General features: G+C 41.0%; 1 long non-coding RNA gene across 1 annotated transcript in view; it reads left to right on the top strand.

The window, feature by feature from the left end:
• The window catches only part of LOC142826785 (uncharacterized), a 37,033-nt gene extending 22,284 nt beyond the window's left edge, over window positions 1-14,749 (top strand). Inside the window, exon 3 of the long non-coding RNA XR_012901023.2 lies at window positions 10,283-14,749. This is a non-coding gene — a long non-coding RNA (uncharacterized LOC142826785). The remainder of the gene's footprint in view (window positions 1-10,282) is intronic.
• Window positions 14,750-19,658: the final 4,909 nt, after the last annotated feature.

Here is a 19,658-nt window from a genome sequence, read left to right as displayed (position 1 = left end):
CAATCCCCTGCACCAGGTACGACCCAAACCCTCTGTAGTCTGCACCCCCTTTTCCTCTTCTCCCAGGTCACAATTCTCTCTCAGACTTTGCCCCTCCCCCAAGCCAGAATTATCTTCTGCACCAAAACACCCTACCTGACCCTACACTCTAATCCCCTGACCTAGGTCACAACTCCCTCCTTCACCCTTACACCCTCTCAGGCCTCACACCATCCCCTGTACCCCAGTGCCTTTACCTGTGTGCCCTTCTTCCCCCTAACCTCCATCCTAGACCCTGCATCTCCTCCACAGAAAAGCATGGCCCTTGATCACTTTCCAAAACCTTGGAATGGTCCCCCACCAAAAATTATTGCTTACTCCTGCTTTACCTCATACCACTTACCTAACCATCACTTTGCTTCCAGCATCTTCTGCCTTTTGCTTTTCCTTTGCATGTAGCAAAGGAATGATCTCAGAGAAGATCACTGAGGCTACACTACAGAGTTTATCCGGGATGTCTGCTCTTCCGAATTTTTTTTCAGAAGAGCAGACACACTCTTTTGGAAGCCCTGTAAGCCTTGTTTCACGAGGAAAAAGGACTCTTCTGAAAGGAAGTTTTTCCAAAATTTGGCCCAGTGTAGACAGGCCAAATTTCAGAAAAGCCTCTTCTGAAAAAAGAATTGGAAAAAGGTATGCAAATTGCATACCTTTTTCCAAAAAAGAAGTGTAGTGTAGACATAGCCTTAGATCATTTCTTCTTCTTCTTCTTCTTCTTCTTCTTCCTTCCAAGTTCCATGAAGTCATCTGCCATTGAGAGATATCTCTCAATGCAGTTCAATGGTGCCAATACAAACCATCACCAATAGATCCATTACCACCCATTTCAAAAGCCTATCCAATCTGAAGAGTTAAATCTCATCTCTTGGCTCTGGGAATGCATGATTCCCCCCTATGGCCAACTAGTCACTGTCAGAGTGTTTTTCAAATTCTTCTGACTACTGAATCACCAGCAAGAACTGTCTGTCCAACTTGGAGAGTTGGAAAATACTTTATGGATAAGCTTAATTTTCTTACAAGCTGGGCTGAGTTGCCATCTACAGATGTGTACCTTCTGTATTTCTCTTTCTCTTGGACCTGTTGGATCTTGAGAGGTATCTTCCACAATTTCCACTCTGATAAATGATTGGAAACTTCTATATGTGCGGAATTCTTCCTGTTCCTCTGCTCTCTGCTGGCCAAAGCCTGCCCATCCTAATCTGTATCTAGTTGTATAAAATATTGCTGTAACCTCTTGCCTCTGTGGTTATGAACCATCAGCCCTCCCCTCTGATTTCCTCTTTCTTAAAAAAAAAAAAACCAATGTTCTTTACATGATTAAGAGTCATTCCAATTCCTTGAATGCTATTTCACCCTTCCCCCCCCCCCAAAAAAAAATCGGGTACAATATGATTTCATCACTGCCAATAAGATCAACAATAAAATAACTTCTAGACAGCTAACTTTGCTGATAATGTGATTAAACCTTTAATTATTTTGACATGTTTAAACAAGAGGTCATTAAAATGAGCAGTTAGCTACACACTTCTTTTCTCATCAGGACTGCCAAATAAAATGTGTTGAAATACATAATTTCATTCTTGGCAAAATTATACAAATGTAAACCAATGTACAGCTTTTTATATCATGTGTTAATTTTTTAAAATGTCAGTTAAATAATTAAATTGGAATGTTAACAGCAGAGGTTCTTTCTTCTGAGGAAATTACATTGCCATTAATCTTTCTTCTTGCTGATGTTTCACCTAGTACATTATCAGAATTATAAACCCAATGTTGAGTATGGAGTTTTAATTTTAACTTAGCAAATCTTAGAGTAATAAATATTCAGCATGATATGCCAAACTTCATCATAATTATGTCTCATATCATTGAAATTTTAATAATGTAGTTTATTTAATGGCTCAGTGAATTTTGTTCCAGTATGAAGTAGAGATGTGTATATTGAAGAATATCCATTACCTACATTTCTGCAATGGTATCCACTATTTATAAATAGTTACTACAGTTCTGAGAACTGGGAAACCCTCAGCAATTTTATTAGTTCTTTATAAGGCAAAATGCCTTCCAAGTGCATCAACTTTGCACGTGTAAAATGAATTTAATCAAAGAAGATGGTTAGTTTGAAAGAAAAGTACAAAAATAAGGCTACTAGGAAAATCAAGTTACTTAATTAGGATTTTCGTTGCAAAACGTATTTCCCACATTACAGTGGTATGTTTTAGAAATGAATTTACAATGACAGAGAGGGTAAGAGGAAGAGAAAACTTTACCTGTAAAGAGTGGAATGGATCATGAAATGTGTAGGAGTAAACTGAGGCAGTCCATGGTATCTTGCTGAGAACTGACAACTCAAATCCAGTGTGTCCAGAAATTATTCCCTACAAAATGGCTACACAAGATCAGGGAAGAGGGAAGCACTACCCCATGCAGTCCCGAAGAAGCCCTCTTTCACTTGTGTTGATCTAGCTGAACCTCTGCTCACAATCATGGGATCTAAAAAAAAGACTGGAGACCTTTACAATCTGCTGTGGGAGGGGTGTTTGAGGCTCCATCTGGTACATCTGAGAGCCACCCCCTCTCTTCTTCTAGATCCCTGAACTCTGTTATGAGGGGAAGGTGCTGGGATCCCAGCAATGGGAATTCTGGGACAAGGCAGGGGATCATGTGAAGATGATTAAGAAAACAATGATGATGTGCACTGCACAGTTGATTGCCAGGTACTCCCAGATATTTTAAGTAAATAAAGTTGTGGCCTAATTAAATTGCATCTATCACTTCCTGAGTTTCTTCCAGTGCAGCAGACAATGCACTTGTATATGGTGCCCGTTTCTGAAAAGCACATTGTTAGTCTGTGCAGAGATCAGTTTATCCATTTATGAAGTGTTGTCATTTCTGTGATGAAATGTGGTAACTGTTGGACACTATACATAAATACTACACAACAATAGATAAGAAGGGTATACAATTGAATGCATGGAGGATATTTAATTTAGCAAAATGTAACTTCTCCAGTTTGTTATTTGGCCAGGGTAATGGAGTTAATGACCTTAATTGTTTGGAAATCTTGCATGGAATATTTAATTGCCTCTTTTGGTCTGTGCCTAAGATTTATGTATCACATGCAATATATAGTACCTCAAGCACACCATTGCTTCCATCACCATGTTATGGCATTGGTTCAATACTGACTCAGAGTGAAGAATGCCACCTACTGTGTGACCAGTACCACTTCCTGCAACAGCAGGGGTTTCCTCTTCTATCCCAGTTATGCAGCATGCCCAATCTTGCTTAGTTGATGAGATCTGACAAGATCAAAGCCCAAGGTGGTATAACTATAGACTTATACTGTCTTGTGTATTTGGCTTGCTAGCAAATGTATCTCAAATGCATGTATCAAATGATTTCTAGTTAAATGGTTGTGTACTATTGCTGTTACACAGAGAGAGAGAGTTATTCTAACTAATAATACTGACTTAAAACAGCTTAAGAGCCTGCTTTTACTTCTTTTGTTGACTCAGAATCACTGGTATATTATTTGTCTACACATCTAGAGAGACTGCTTAGGGGTTATGATTACATTGGCAAGAGTACAATCTCTGTAATGTTAGGAATGCAGGAATTTTACTTCACTTGTCAAATGCAGTGAAATTTTTCATTTTCATTCAACAAATTTGCCTCACTGAGAAATAGTATCATTTGGATGAGCCTCCAAGCAAAAATTAAAGTTAGCTCCTCCCTCCTACATATGTTTAGACTGCTCATCTTCCCTCACTTTGCCTCTTAGTTACTCAAAATGGCAATCCAAACCCATACCACCATGACTTTCTCTAATTAATTATTCCCAGTCTCCTCATCCCTATTCTCTCAGAGTGGCTCTCCCTCTCATCTCCACGTTGCCCTGTGCTGACTGATGTACCTTCCTTTTGGCCCTTCTCTGCAGTGAGTCACTCGCATTTGTTCCTCCTCTTCTTGGCATTGCAGGAATCCCCAGTCCTGAGCTCTGAAGATGTGACATTTGCAAGGGAAGCAGTTGCTAATCTGTACTTCTATTTATAGTCCAACATGCCATAATAAAGTGGTGGCAGTCTCATCATCACAGAACTCAACAGACACACATAATTCCCTGATGATACTGTCAGATATCACATGCTCTCCTACCAGTTATTTTTGCAATTATTTTACATATTACACTTCACTCTCATTTTATACATTAGACACAGCAGGGTAAAGAGCAATCAGTCCACTGGTTCGCCCTTCTCAGGAGCCCTTCCTTTCTGACTCCCATCTCTTTACCAGCGTGTTCCTTCCATTCATCTTTAAAATAACTGTGTTCAGAACATCCCAGCAGATAGAACTATAACAAACTAACTTGACTGCTATTCCTGCATCTCTTCCTACTAGTTTGTTTGTCCTTGCTGGCATTAGTATAGCTTTAGGTTTTTTAATGTTTTGTTTTATAGATTGGAGGAAATATGTCTTCCATTTTTCCCACAGTGTCAATGAGAACCATACATCGCTGATTCTTTCTCAAGGTACCGTGGTAGACCACAGCTTGTGAACTGCAAATATCTTATAGAAGGCAGCTATCTTGAGAGGTGGGTTAATGCCTTCTTGTTTCCCAATTAGACTCACTTGAACACAGCCCAGCAATCAGGGCAGACAATGGAGGCCTAATTAGGAGTCAGCCTGCAACAGGGGTTAATTGAGCACCTGTTGTTAGTTAAGGCCTCTGGGTCACTATAAAAGATTTCCTCCCAGGCAGCAGAGGGGAGAGTTTTGAGAGGAGCTGAGCCAACTCAAAAGCAGGAAGTTGTAGGTGATGTGGCCCAGGGGAGAGGTAGCAGTATTAGGGTAGGGTAAAAAGCCCTGCTGGACACTCCTCCTGTAGGGCCCCTGGGCTGGAGTCCAGTGGAGTGGGTGGACCTGGACTCCCACTTCCCCCTTCTCTTGGAGGATTACCCTGCCAGGGAGATGGGAACAGACCAAAGGCCAGGAAAAGGGGGTTTGTCTTCACCCCACAACTTAGGACCTGCCTGTGATGAGAATGACTCAGTAAGCAGGGACCCTTGCCTCTGGGGAAGTCTTAAGACAACAAAGGGGTCACTGTGGGTCTCTGAGACACACAAGAAACTGGGAAGAAGCTCAGAACCCATGGGGAGCTAACAAGGAACTTTGTCACATTACTTTAGGATAGATGAACCAGTTTGGGCTCTAGGCCTTTTTAATGGAAAAATATTGAATATATCAACAGGAGAAATTTGAAAAACATTTAAGTCAAGATGATGACTTTTGAGAGGTCTGGTTTAATTTTAAGAACCTAAGACTTATCAGACTAATGATCCATTTAACCCAATATACTATATTACAACAGTGGGCAGTGCCAAATATATAATAGGAAATGAACAGAAGAGGGGAAAAAAGAGGATTAGCTACATCCAGAGAATGGGGTTGCAGCCCTAATCATCTTGCCATGAAAAGACCTTTCCTTTTATTCTATGACTGCTTACTTTGCTTAACTGTCTTTGGTATAGGGCATTGTCAAAGACTTTCTGAGGCCTGGTTTATACTAAATCAGAAGGGTCCCATATGAGGAGAGGTTAAAGGGACTGGGACTTTTCAGTTTAGAAAAGAGGAGACTGGGGGGGGTGGATATGATAGAAGTCTATAAAATCATGAATGGTGTGGAGAGGGCCGATAAAGAAAAGTTATTTATTAGTTCCCTAAATAGAAGAACTAGAGGACACCAAATGAAATTAATGGGTAGCAGGTTTAAAACTAATAAAAGAAAGTTCTTCTTCACACAGCGTGTAGTCAACCTGTGGAACTCCTTGCCTGTGGAGGCTAGGACTATAATAGAGTTTAAAGAGAAGCTAGATAATTTCATGGAGGTTAGGTCCATAAAAGGCTATTAGCCAGGGGATAAAATGGTATCCTTGGCCTCTGTCTGTCAGGGGCTGGAGAGGGATGGCAGGAGACAAATCGCTTGATCATTGTCTTCGGTCCACCCTCTCTGGGGCACCTGGTGCTGGCCACTGTCGGTAGACAGGATACTAGGCTAGATGGACCTTTGGTCTGACCCAGTATGGCCGTTCTTATGTCAAAATAAGATATACAAGTCTAGCTACATAAATTATGTATCTTACATCACAGTTTTACACCGTCCATACAGCAGGAGGCCTATGGGAGCAAACACTCCCATCAGTGTCCCATACTCCTTGTGAGGAACAGGAGTACTGGCACCAACAGATGTACCCTTTAAATTTGATCTAGCGGGTCCATACTACACCTGCGAAATCGAACCTGGAAGATCAACCACGGTAACTTTGATTTTGCAACTAGTGTAGACGTGTCCTGACAGTCCAAGCACACTGGATTGCCATCTCCACATGTTTATTGACTCCTTCTTTCAAAGAATTCTTTGACTCTTCCCCAACATATCATGTTCATTTATTCATCTGACAATTGAGTTATTTATTATAGTTTAAAACTCCTATGTCTAGTACTGAATTTAGGCTTACAAACTTGTAATTGTCAGGATGACCTTTGAAGCCTTTTAAAAACATTGGTGTTACATTAATTATCTACCAGTCATCTGGTACAGGGATTGATTTAAGTGATAAATTACATAGCACAGTAAGTAATTCTCCAATTTCATATTTGCATTCCTTCAGAACTCTTGGGTGAATCTCATCTTTTTTTAAATAGTATTACTATTAATTTATCAGTCTGTTTCAATGATGATGCTCCAATCTGAGAGAGTTCCTCAGATGCGCCTCATGAAAAGAATGGCTCAGGTTTGAGGAATCTCCTTCATTTTCTCTGAAGTGAAGACAGATGCAAAGAATTCAAGTAGCTTCTGTGCAATAGCCTTGTCTTCAGTAACCCCACTGATGGTTTGTCAGGTTTCCTGCTTCTGATATACTTAAACAATTTGCTGTTAATTTTTGTGTCTTTTGCTAGTTGCTTTTCAAATTCTTTTTTGGCTTGACTAACACTTTACCCTTGACTTGCCAGAGTTTCTACTCTTCTTTCTAGTTTCTTCAGTAGAATTGAGGCTTCCATTTATAAAGGGTGCTTTTGGCCTCTGATAGCCTCTTTTAATCTGAATCTGAGAATTTGGTGACCCATAGGAGGTCAACGTTGTCTAGAATTACCAATACTTCTACTATTTTCTGGGCTCTTACAAGACATTTAGGCGTAAATTAGATTTAAATAACAGAAAAGAACACTGAGAGCCAGGACTGGTGGCTGTAAATAACTTTATGAAACTTCAGGAAGCATGGCCACACCCATGATAAATCTAACTAAAATCATGCTGGGCCACAGATGTGATCAGAGAGTGCTGGACTAGAGAATTTCAATTTGTGTTACTTTGTTCTTATACAATGACTTTCACTAACTGATTTCAAGACATTTTACAAGCAATACAATACATGTCTGTGGAGAAGGCATTGTTATATTCGTTTTACAGACTCATAAATTCACAAAAAAATTAGACGATTTGCTCAAGGACACACAGAAGAAAAGATAGCCAGTGGGACAGAACCTATAACTCCTGTCTTCTTGGATCCTGTTTTTCCAAGTAGATAGTGTTTTATTCCAACTACTTCTCTCCTTCTAGAAAAAATCTTCTCCTATATAAATAGTTTAGTCCCTTCATCTCTTTGCCCTGCTGGTTTACAATCCCATAAACCTACTACACATAAGGGTTTTTCCCTTGCCCTTTCCTTGGTTCTTGTTACTCAGACAGAAAGCAGAAGACCAGAGTCTGAAATGCAGGCAATGTGATTTTTTTAGGTTAATCAAGAAAAACATATTTACACCTCTATACAGCAATAAAGTTTATCCCTGACCCTGTCCTTCTCTTTCTTCGCAGGTATGCCCCTAGTTCCATCCCTTACAATGCATAGTCATGTTCCATTTTGGAGGGTCATCAGTCTGGGGTTTCAGTATAATCTCTTTGGTATCCCTTGGAAAGGGTAGACAGTAGGGAGTAGTTTTGTGTTACACCCAAGGTCACCATTTCTTTGGCTTTTTATTGTTTCTTATGCCTTCCTCCCTATCTTCCTTTGCCCCTATTGACTGGTTGCTTAACATCACTTTGAGATAGGAGTCAAGAAAGTCCAATGCCAGATTTATGCACAAGATATAAATATACAGTTTAGGGTCTCAGATTATAAGGGGCCTCTAAAAAAAGTTTTCAGTTGCATCCTTGCTTATGTATATGCAAATATAAGACTTTATTCTATTTTAATTGTCTTTTCTGTTACAATAATACACTTATTTTTGGTAATGCTATGGGGCCTCTTAAACTTGACATAGCGTAAGTCCTCAGAATGTCTTAATCTGGCTCTGAGAGAGTTGTATAGTAAACTCCTACCAAAACCAGCAACACTTTAGCTTTCTTCCTTATCTTTTCTCATTGTGCTATAAACTCAATCTGGTTGTGAGTAGTTGCAACACAGAGTCTTTGTTCACACTTATTAGTAAGGATATAAGAATATCATAAGTCAAACAGACAAAGAAAACCCAAAATTCTGTCTCAGATAAATATACAGGCTTGAATGTTATCTCACTATCACTAAGGGTACGTTTACACAGCAGCATTATTTCGGAATAACGCATTGCTCATCTACACAGCAAGCCTGTTATTTCAAACTAAATTCGAAACAATGGGCTTCTTACTCCAACATCTGTAAACCTCATTATATGAGGAGTAAGGGAAGTCAAAGGAAGAGTGCTCTGTTTCAAAATAAGTGCTGTGTAGACATGCCCAATTTCAAAATTAGCTATTTCGATGTAAGCGACACAATTAGTGTAGCTGAAATCGCGTAGCTTATTTTGAGTTTAGCCTTGCTTACACTACACTGCTAACTAATGCTAATTAATGCAGCCTAAACAATGAGGAGTCCTGTGACACATTAAAGACTAACAGATTTATCTGTTAAAAGCATGAGCTTTAATGGTTAAAAAACACTTTGTCGGATGCAGCTAATTGATATGTTTCTTCATCTCAGTTGGCTGAAGCCAATATTTTTGGAGCAGAAGAACCTTAGTTCTCTCTCTTATTCCTGTGAAACACCATCACTACTGCCTATTCTTCCTTTCCCTGCACATGTTTCCCTGCTATTTGGTTCTCATACCAGTTATATAACCTTCTTCTTTCTGACATTCTGCTTAGCTGTTTCATTGTCTTCTCCTCAAGACTCTCCTCTCCTTCTGGTAACTAGCATTTCCAGTCCCAGATTCTTCCCCAGGAACTGAAAATAGAGGTGGTGTTCAAATTTATTGAGGCATGGTGGGTGTGTTGGAAAATGACTACATTGGCAACACTGCGTGATCAATGACTAATGGATCCATGATTTGTATGCAGCTGCCACCTTCCTCATTTTAACATCTGAATATCACTCATTTTTTCTTCATATGTAGGCAAAGTCTTATTTTATGGGCAGTGTCTTACTTTAGGTTCTGCAGCAATTTCAGCTAATTTTAGTACTTGATATAAGAAAAACAAATATCCAAGCTGGTATATGTTTCAACTTTCTGATTACTTCAGTTGCTAGTCCGATGAGAATAGAAATAACCCTTCATCAGAATGATCCAATATACTTTCTAATAATCCTGTCTGTGATTTAATGGTCTGTTTTAATGGTATGATACATTTTAATAATTTAGAGCCAGTTCCTAAGATCAGATATGTTTGAAACTGTGATCTTAATCCATGTCTATCTTCTGAAACAACAACAAAAATACCATGCAGCATAGGGTCCAAAGTTCAAATTATTTTGTTTCCTCAGACAGTAATGAATAATAGTCACTTTGCATAGCCAAATACTAGTGTGTGGGGTGAGCAGGTAGCTAGTGTGAAAAAGCAGAATGAGGTGGTGGGTAATAGGCACCTACATAAGTAAAAGCCCTAAATATCAGGACTATCCCTATAAAATCAGGATATCTGGTCACCCTACCAGTGTGACAGAAATTCTGTGTTCTCCCATTACAGGGTCTATGGATAAACTGGCTCATTGCTACTCAGAATTAACCTGAAGCAGGTGACTAAACTAGATACTCCCCCAAGTGAGTTTTTTTAAAGTGTAAACTTTCATAAAAGTAAAGTACCTAAATAATTTGAAGTGAAGTTTTAGGGGGTTATTTTCAGCCATCTCTCTCTTTTCTTTTCTCTGTGTATCTCTCTCTATAGGTATAGATATACACATACACTTAAACTCTCTCTCTTTTTCTGCTTCAGAAAGCTGAGCTGTGAGAGTTGGAGGTGATGGAGAAACTGAATGCTCCACACCATAGGCCATAAAGGATCTTTGTCAGCACTTGTGAACTGAACTGGGACAGCACAGCTGGATGTCAACATTAATTCCTCAATAATTTATGATTAATCTATTAAAGTTTAATGGTTAGTTGATAAGTAATGGCCTGGCTGCCATATCACTTAATTGTAAATATAGCAAGTTGCCTGGAAATGCTCTTTTGCTTTCTTCCATCAGAGCCAAAAGTAGAGAAAGGAGAAAAAAACACAATGAGGAAAAAAAAGTTTACGTCAAAAAGCAATTCTGCCCCCTGCTAGCAATGAGCTGTTGTGCCCTCCTCCAGCAAAACACACATCACTTTCAGAGATACAGTCATTCTGATATACACACAACACATACGGCCATGTTAACCTACTTCAGTTCTATATAAAACAAAGCCATTCCTAATGTACAGTAACATACTTCAGGTTGAAGGCACAGTATCAAGTGGCCAATGTTAAACACATGCTTTGAGGAATCCATTTGCAAAGTGACACTTTGGGATTTAGATACCTGGTATCCATTAATGCACATGGATTAATAGCTGTCACACTGAAAAAATATCTGAAGAGCTAAATTTTGGCTTTCCATCCAGAACTTGTCATGCAGCTGGGGTTGGGTGAGGTGTGTTGTGAAGCTGCTGTGCAGCAGCAGGAATCTCAGAGACATGCAGAATGACTAAGGCAGAATTCCTATGGGAACTGTTAGAGGGTTTGCACAACAGTGGGAGTTCCACAGCACTTTTACAGGAAGTTGTGTTTTTGCTGGCTGTCAGTCAAGTGAGGGGTGTGGAGACTGCAGTGTTCTGGCCTTGTCCTCATCAGATTAGCAACAGTAGACTTGCCTTGCGAGTAAAATTCACCACTGAACAGGCACACAGCCTATATTTTCTATATAGAACATATGTTTTTTGCAATTTTTCCTATATTAAAGCAATGTTTTTTCTCGCCTGTCATGACAAACTGAAAGTAGCTCTGTTATATTTAGTCTCCTGTTTCATTTACTGTTACGTGGTAATATAAAAGTTTCAGTCATCTCAAAGTATTCTGGGTAGTTAGAAAAGTTACAATAAAGTTTTTTGCCTGCTCACCATGGATCGGCTGCTGCTCTGTGATGTACCATTCAGTCTCTTTCCCCCAGCACACCTGGGCATAGCAGGGGAAGAAGTTTACTTAACTCTCAAGCAGGGGGAACTAACTCTACACTCTGGAATGCCACAGCTTCAAAAGTTCATTATTTGGCAGGTAATGTTCATGGTCAGACCCATACATGGTAGAATCAGTAGTATTGAGGGCACTGCTGCACCCCTTGACTTGAAGTGGTTTCTATTATACACAGGGTTTACAGTTTGGTTCATTGGCTCTCAGCATCCTCACTCGACATATTGTTTCTGCCCCGTCAGGCCCTCACTTGACTCATGAGAATGTTGCTGATGATATCATATACTTGCTGATGGTACACTCCTCTTTTATAAAGGGGCACTAGTCCTTGCTCCACCAAATACCTTCATAGTACCCATCTTGAACCATCATTATGGAGGAAGAAAGACCTTTCAGAACGCAGCACTGAGAACCAAGAAATTCAGCTTCAATTTTTGGTTCTGTCACATTTGTGCAAACTTCAAAATGTCATGTGCCTCTGAGTCTCCTTTGTAAAATAATACAGATTGACCTCATTGGTGTGTTGTGAGATTTCATTCACTAGTGTTTGCACAGCACTTTGACCTTCTCAAAAAGAAGACTCTAGTTAGTTTGCCTTGCACTAGGAGGATGGTTCTAATGTGGGACATGGCACTAGCACTGGCCATTTCCCCACCTCAGGAAAGCGGGTGGGGGGGGGGTAAGTGGAAGGACTTGAGGGAGGAAGAGGCACAAGCCCCCAGAGGGGCACACCAGGAAGGCTCTTAGTGCTCCTCAGGGTGGAAGCTCTCCTTCAAGGCCTCTTGGATATTGACAGCCCCCCGATGGACCTCCCGGATGGCAGCCTGCAGAAAGTGCAGCCAGGCTCTCAGCAACATATCCACGAGAAGCACCAGAGTGCCCGGGGCAGCTCTGGCTCCATGTTGCAGAGTGGGGTGTCCCAAGTGAGGGCAAACAGAGCACGCAGAGGCACAAATGCTTGCTGTCCCTCATCGAGGTAGGCAAGCAAGCAGGGAAACCTGAGAACTGGTGTCCAGTGGGTGGCCCCTGTAAGCACAGGCCTCAGATAGCCTCAGGAAGCAGCCACACAAAGTAACTCCTGACTTGATGCCCTGCCAGACATCGTGGAACGAGGTGTACCGGTAGTTCGAATTAGAGATCCTAATTCGAACTACCCACTCCATGCCGCATGTAGCTGCGGGCGCGGAGTTCAGACTAAGTGGGATTTAAAAATGGCGGTGCCCGAGAAGATGCAAATGAAACCCGGGATATTTAAATCCCGGGCTTCATTTGCAACTTCGAATGCCTACATTAGCCTCCCTAGTTCGAACTAGGAGGCTAGTGTAGACATACCCTATAAGAGGATTCAGTACTCAAATTCAAGGAATGGATCATTAATATAATGGGCATATTTAAAGTCTGAATGCAGCCCAATCAATTGTAATATAATATCATATTGTGTGGTCACAATTTGATATGATATAATATATCAAAGGTGACTTATTTACCATTTGGGTAACAACAATAAAGTTCAGATAAAGAATGCATTTTACAAGATGAAATGAGAGCTCCGGTTCTTAGACATGGATTTCCAGTTCCGTTTGCAAGATAGTACCTATGCACGTTGTGTAATATGTTACAATATAACAGAACATGTTATATTCACAGCTTTCATAATTACAGATGACTTAGATGTTTCCCAGGAGGAAAACCTATTTTACTAAAAGACTAGCCACACAGCAGACTTATACAGTTTGCAGTAAGAAAGGTTAAAGGCCAACCAGACTCAGATGCCACTGCTGGAAAAGTAAAATCCATAGCTAGGCATCTGGGTTCTTCATCTGCCAAGCTGGTCCCCTGAGTGGCTAAATTGGCTGGCTCTCGTGCATGAACTGACAGGAAGAACAGGCCAAAGGGGCCCATGTTTGACATTACAAGCCACACAATAATGTCAAATGCATCTCCAATAGTATATGCAGACTTTGCAGCTCTCACAGCTCACCTGCGAGACTCAAAAAACTTAGGACTCAACACGTCTGATTTTTTGACATCACACAATTTTAAATCAATTTTTTTCTCATTCATGTAGTGAGACTTTTGAGCAGAATAAAGGCTTCATTAATACCTCGATTTCTGCAGAATTTGATGCTTCAATTTTTATGCCAAAGGCTCTGAGAAATTGTTACTTTTTACAAAACGCTGTGTTTCTGCAGAAGTGTAACTAGATTACTTGCTTCTACTATGTTTGAATTTCAACTGAGTCGTCAGCCTTCTCAGTTACTAAAGATAAATTAAATTATCTGAAATGTAGTGTCACTCAGGGTTCAAATGAGACATTAAAAATGGAAACTTGATCTTATTTATATGGACATTTAAGTTGTCATGGCATTTTGCATGAGAGTGGTGCTTTCCCTCGGGATCTTAACCAAAACTTCTTTGGTCTCTACTGTTGTACAGTGTAGTGTATACCTATCTTTTGTTACCTTGCTCTGTTAAAAGAGAGCTGCCTTTCAGTATTGCTATATCTCGTTTGTATATGGAGAGTTTAGGGAACTTTGGAGACAAAAGTGCTATATTAAATGGAAAATAAAATTTGTATTTACACCTTTTTAAAATCTGTGTGTTTGGAACCATTATGAGCAGATTGGAGAACTAATATAGAGAAATAATTTTTGAAGTTCAATTGAAACCACTGAATTTTGACCTACGTTTATTTCTTCAGAAAGACAGATAGGCCCATAGAATGTAAAGGACATTTTTGGCAGAAAAATTGGGTGCCTATAGGTGAACATTTTTCACAAAGTGATCACTCTAAATGTGACCTGTCAGTTCTCATCCTCAAAGGAAACCTGCACAATATTTTAAAAATATGAGCCTGAGAGTTTAAATTCATTACTTTGCAAGATACTATGTCTACACAAGTACTTTTGTCAGTAAAATTTTTGTGGGTCAGGGGTGTGAAAAAATACAGCCCAACTGACAAGATTCACTGACTGATGGGTAAAGTGCTGTGACAACACTCTTCAGCTGATATAGCTACTGCCTCCCTTTGGGGGTGGTTTAATTATGCGGATAGAACAGAGCTCTCTTGTTGTCATAGAATGGCTGTGCGGGAGACCCTGCATTGGTGCAGTTGCAGCTGTAAAACTGTGCTGCTGTGTGGTCTCTAGTATAGATATAGCTTAAAAATCATGCTCTGAAGAGAGGCACTGGAAATATAGCTGATTACAAGATTCTGTAACACAGTATTTACCTTTTTCTGTTCTATGACTGAAGAGGTTTTAACAGGCCACTCTACCTTGAATGGTCCCTTAGAATAAGTGTTAACTTTTTATGCTACACAATCTGTCTCACCTTGCATTTTCTTGTCATCTCAAGGCTTCTTTTCCTAGCCCTGAAAAGAAGAGCTCTGTGTGGTTTGAAAGTCTGTTCCTCTTACCAGAAGAAGCTAAATGCAAGATATTAATTAAGAAAAGATCCAATAAAAGATAACACATATTCGAAGGGACCTTTCAAGGTAGAGTGGCCGGATATAACCTCTTCAGTCATAGAACAGAAAAAGATAAATACTGTGTTACAGAATCTTGTAATCAGCTATATTTCCAGTGCCTCTCTTCATCCACTTTGTCTTTCTGGGGGTATCGCTACACTGCATTCCTCTTTTGAGAGAGGAAAGCAAATTCAGCCGAGTGAAATTGCAAATGAAGCGTGGATTTGAATTTCCTGTGCTTAATTTGCATAATCGCGTCCAGCCACTATTTCGAAATACCCTATTTCAAGATAAAAAACACTGTGTAGACACAATTATTTAGAAAGAAATCCTTTCTTTCAAACTAACCGTTAAACCTCATTTTTTAAGGAGAAATACCTTAACTCGGCTTTTGGCGCCATCTATACCGCACCAAAAACCATACCTAACACTCTTCCTTTGACTTCCCTTACTCCTTGTGAAATGAGGGTTACCAGGAGTGGGAGTAAGAAGTCCTCCAGCTTCACATTACTTTGAAATAAAGGCTTGTAGTGTAGACACGCACCTTGTTATTCTGAAATAACACTTCTGTGTAGACATACCCCATGACAGTAATTTTTGTATTATGAGGCATTTTTTACTACAAAGTTGAGAGGGCAGTAATATGTTTTCCACACACAAAGAATAACATTTGTCCTTTTTGTCTGAATTATCAAACACAGAGAAAATGAAACATTCATGACAGACATCACTATATGATTTCACCATTTCATGTACATTAAATTTACTTCTACATATATATGCTGTTTATTGCATATGTTAACATACAGTTCCATATAATAGACAAACTCCATAATGGGCATTCAGTACCATACATTCTTTTAACGTATTGATCTGTAGATCAAGGAGTGGCATCAAATGGTTCTTAAAAGTGATTAATCAATTGAGATTGTGAGTTGGGTGGAAAAGGGGCAATATGTCTAGAGACATCTTTTGTTAGTAAGAGTTTCAATGTGTCCAATAATAAGTGGATAATGTAAGAATTTGTTGTGAATTGTAAACTAGCTGAGACAGGGATCTGGACTCATTTTCTTTGTGAAAGACCATACATTTTTAAGGAGCCATATAAATAAATCTCAGTAAAAATGCTCTTGCCTTATGAGTTGTGATTAACTTTAATTATTTCTGGTATAGCACTTGAAATAAAAATCTTCCTTGGTATTACTGGAAAATGGGTGGGGGGATTAACATATTTTAATCACAGAGAGGTTCGACTACAGGGTCATACAGACAAAACTGTTTCTCCCTTTAAGATTTCTTTCTCCTCCTACTTACCTTATTTAAGAGTTCTAGTATTAACATTTATATACGATAGTATTAAAATCAAGGTCTGTATTAAGCTACCCTGTGAAATACCTAATTTGTTTAGCTTCAGTGCACAGAGGCATGGGAGAGCTAATGCAGACCAGTTATAGAAGTCTTACATCTTGTGACAACACAAAGCACTTCTAGGATGCTAATATATCACAGGGCTTTAAAGCTCATACATTTTGTAAATGTGACCTGAAAATGGTATCCTACTTCTCTAACATCTGGATACTCCTTTCTTTGAAATTTGCCTCATAAGTAAAATCTGATTATAATTTTAATTCTAACAATAGTAAAAAAAAAATGGCTTGAATATTCTTCAGTTACCATAGGTTTTTTTAACTTTAAAGTCCTTAAATTAGTGTCAAAGGCCAATATTCACATTTTCCCACATGAAAAGGGAGGGCTATGGTAGCAGGGACAGTTTTATTCCTGAATGACCATGAAGGGGACAGCAAGCACTTGAGCTCTTGGGAGCAGCTCCTGGCCATGCAGCATGGTCTCCACTGCCCTGGATTGCCCTGGATTAGTGGAGCAGCATGGCCCCCATCACCATGGGCTGAGCCCAGGGACCAGCCAGGAGGCAGGCTGCACAGCCTCTATTGCCTTGCACCAGCCCCAGGAAGAAGATGGCTGGCAGGCTGCATTGCCCCAAGCACCCTGGGATAGCCCAGGGAATCTGCCAGTTGCCGGGCAGTATGGCATGCACTGTCCCACACTGGCCTTGGTGAGCAACTGCCAGCCAATATCACCCCCTGCCCTGAGCCCTCCCCACACCTCCCAAGCACCTTCCCCGACTCCTGCATCCCCACCCCACCTTGAACCTCCCACCTCCTCCTCTGTCTCCTGCACCCTTCCCCCATCCTGAGCCCCTCCTCCTTCCCCAACCCTAACTCTTGCACCTCTCATACTTTCAACCCCCTGCTCTGAAGGACCCAAGCAACATAAGGTATGAACATAAGAACATAAGAATGGCCATACTGGGTCAGACCAAAGGTCCATCTAGCCCAGTATCCTGCCTGCTGACAGTGGCCAAATGGTTTCAGATTTTCCCAGAAAAGCTCCTAGCTATATGATGTAGAATAGTGTGCTGCAGTTGCAAAACACATTACAGTTTCTTAAGACCTCCAAAGCAGCTAGAAATAATGTTTGCACATGATCTGAAAACTACCAAAGTAAAGACTAGCTATTCTTATATCATGGAGTAACAGTAGCATTGTAGTGTCCAGGAGCCCTAGCCATGTACCAAGACCCACATGGTGCAAGGTGCTGTTCAAACACATACATGACCAGCTGTACCTTTCTGAGGAGTTTTTACAACAGTATGTAGTGTCTTTTGGTGCTACATATATTTTGCTATGTTCCAGCCCCAGCCACTGAATAATGTTATACTGGAGGGCTGTGTCTAGACTGGCCAGTTTTTCCAGAAAATCAGCTGCTTTTCCGGGAAAAACTTGCCAGCTGTCTACACTGGCCACTTGAATTTCCGCAAAAGCACTGACTTCCTACTGTAAGAAATCAGTGCTTCTTGCAGAAATACTATGCTGCTCCGTTCAGGCAAAAGTCCTTTTTCGCAAAACTTTTGCGCAAAAGGGCCAGTGTATACAGCGCAGATTTGTTTTCCGCAAAAAAGCCCCGATCGTGAAAATGGTGATCGGAGCTTTTTTGCGGAAAAGCGTCCGTGCCAATCTAGACGCTCTTTTCCGAAAATGCTTTTAACGGAAAACTTTTCCATTAAAAGCATTTCCGGAAAATCATGCCAGTCTAGACGTAGCCCAAGGGTTCATCAACACAGCAGTGTTATTCTGGAATAACTGACGTTATTCCAAAATAACATAGTCTGCATCTACACTACAAGCAATGTTGAAATAACATCCAGCTGAAGGACTTCTTACTCTGACTTCTGTAACCTCATTTTATGAGGAGTAAGGGAAATCAGGATACATCTAGACTGCAGAGTTTTTCTGGGATACTAGAGGTATTTCAGAAAAACTCTGCCGCATCCAAGAAACTCATCTGTTCTTCCAAAAAAATTTTCAACATCCCTGTAAACCTCATTTTATGAGGAAGAAGGGATGTTCCAAAGAAGGGTTTTTTCTGACATTTGGCCTGGTGTAGACAGGCCAAATGTAGAAAAGCCTCTTCCGAAAAAAGAACCGGAAAAAGATACGCAAATTGCGGTTCACAATTTGAATATCTTTTTCCGGAAGAACTGTGTAGTCTAGACACAGCCTCTGAGAAAGAGTGCTCTCTCTTGGGCTTCCTGCTGTGTAGACAGCACCAAAAGCTGAACTAAGCTATTTCGACTTAAGCTATGCAATTGACGTAGCTCAAGTTGTGTAGCTTATTTCGGCTTTAGCCCTGCTGTGTAGACATGCCCCAAGAGACCAAAATAATCAAAGTAAACTGTAAAGTGTCTGTCATTGCCTAAAATCTATAGCATTAACCCGAGTAACCCTTTGCAGTAATTCTCCATGATATTTATGGTCACAGGTATATAGTCCCTTAAATACCTTTTATGTCTGAGAATGGTATCTCAGCTTTTGAATAACTGAGATGTTTAGAGAAAGTTGACTCCTTGCTGAAGAATAAAAGTGAACACCTATTAATTTTCCATGTTCTCCCTCTGACCAGGGGTAGGTAAGATTCTTCATGAGCAACTGGTTCCATTCTTCTATGCAGATAGCTGGTAGAGAAAGCTGAGAAGATGATCATAGGAAGCGGGAAATAGAATCACAGAAGGATAGGACTCTAAGGGCATATCAACACTACAGGCAGTCCCCGACTTACGGGGATCCGACTTACGTCGGATCCGCACTTACGAACGGGGCTTTCTCGCCCCGGAGGTCGAGGTAGCGGATTGCTACCTGCGAGCTCCGGGGCAAGAAAGCCCCATTCGTAAGCTGCTCCGGTGCCCCTGGTCTGCTGGAGACCGTCTCCAGCAGACCAGGGGCACCGGGCGGGTTCCCGCGCTTCTGAGGCTTTGCCAGAGCAAAGCCTCAGAAGCGTGGGAACCCGCCGCTGCTGCCGCTTCAGTCGCGGTGCCTGTGGTCTGCTGGGGACGGTCGCCAGCAGACCACAGGCACGGGGACTGAAGCGGCAGCAGCTGCGGTTCCCCACCAGAGCAAAGCCTCAGAGGCGCGGAACCCCGCTGCTGCTACGGCCCTGCTCCCGTATCCCTAGTCTGCTCGGGGAAGAGGGGGGCGCGGCTAGTGTGCCCCCCCCCCCAGCAGACCAGGCTTTTGTTTTGGACCCTGGAGCAGAGCAGCTGGGCGCTGCCGATTGGTCCTGCAGCGCCCTCTGGGCACTACTGGACCAACCCGGCAGCACCCCAGCTGCTCTGCC

Source organism: Pelodiscus sinensis, chromosome 2 (genome assembly GCF_052426305.1).
Source record: "Pelodiscus sinensis isolate ZL-2025 chromosome 2, ASM5242630v1, whole genome shotgun sequence".
NCBI classification, from domain to species: Eukaryota; Metazoa; Chordata; order Testudines; family Trionychidae; genus Pelodiscus; species Pelodiscus sinensis.
Note: the sequence above shows the minus strand (reverse complement) of the source record. Positions and strands in the feature narration are given on the sequence as shown.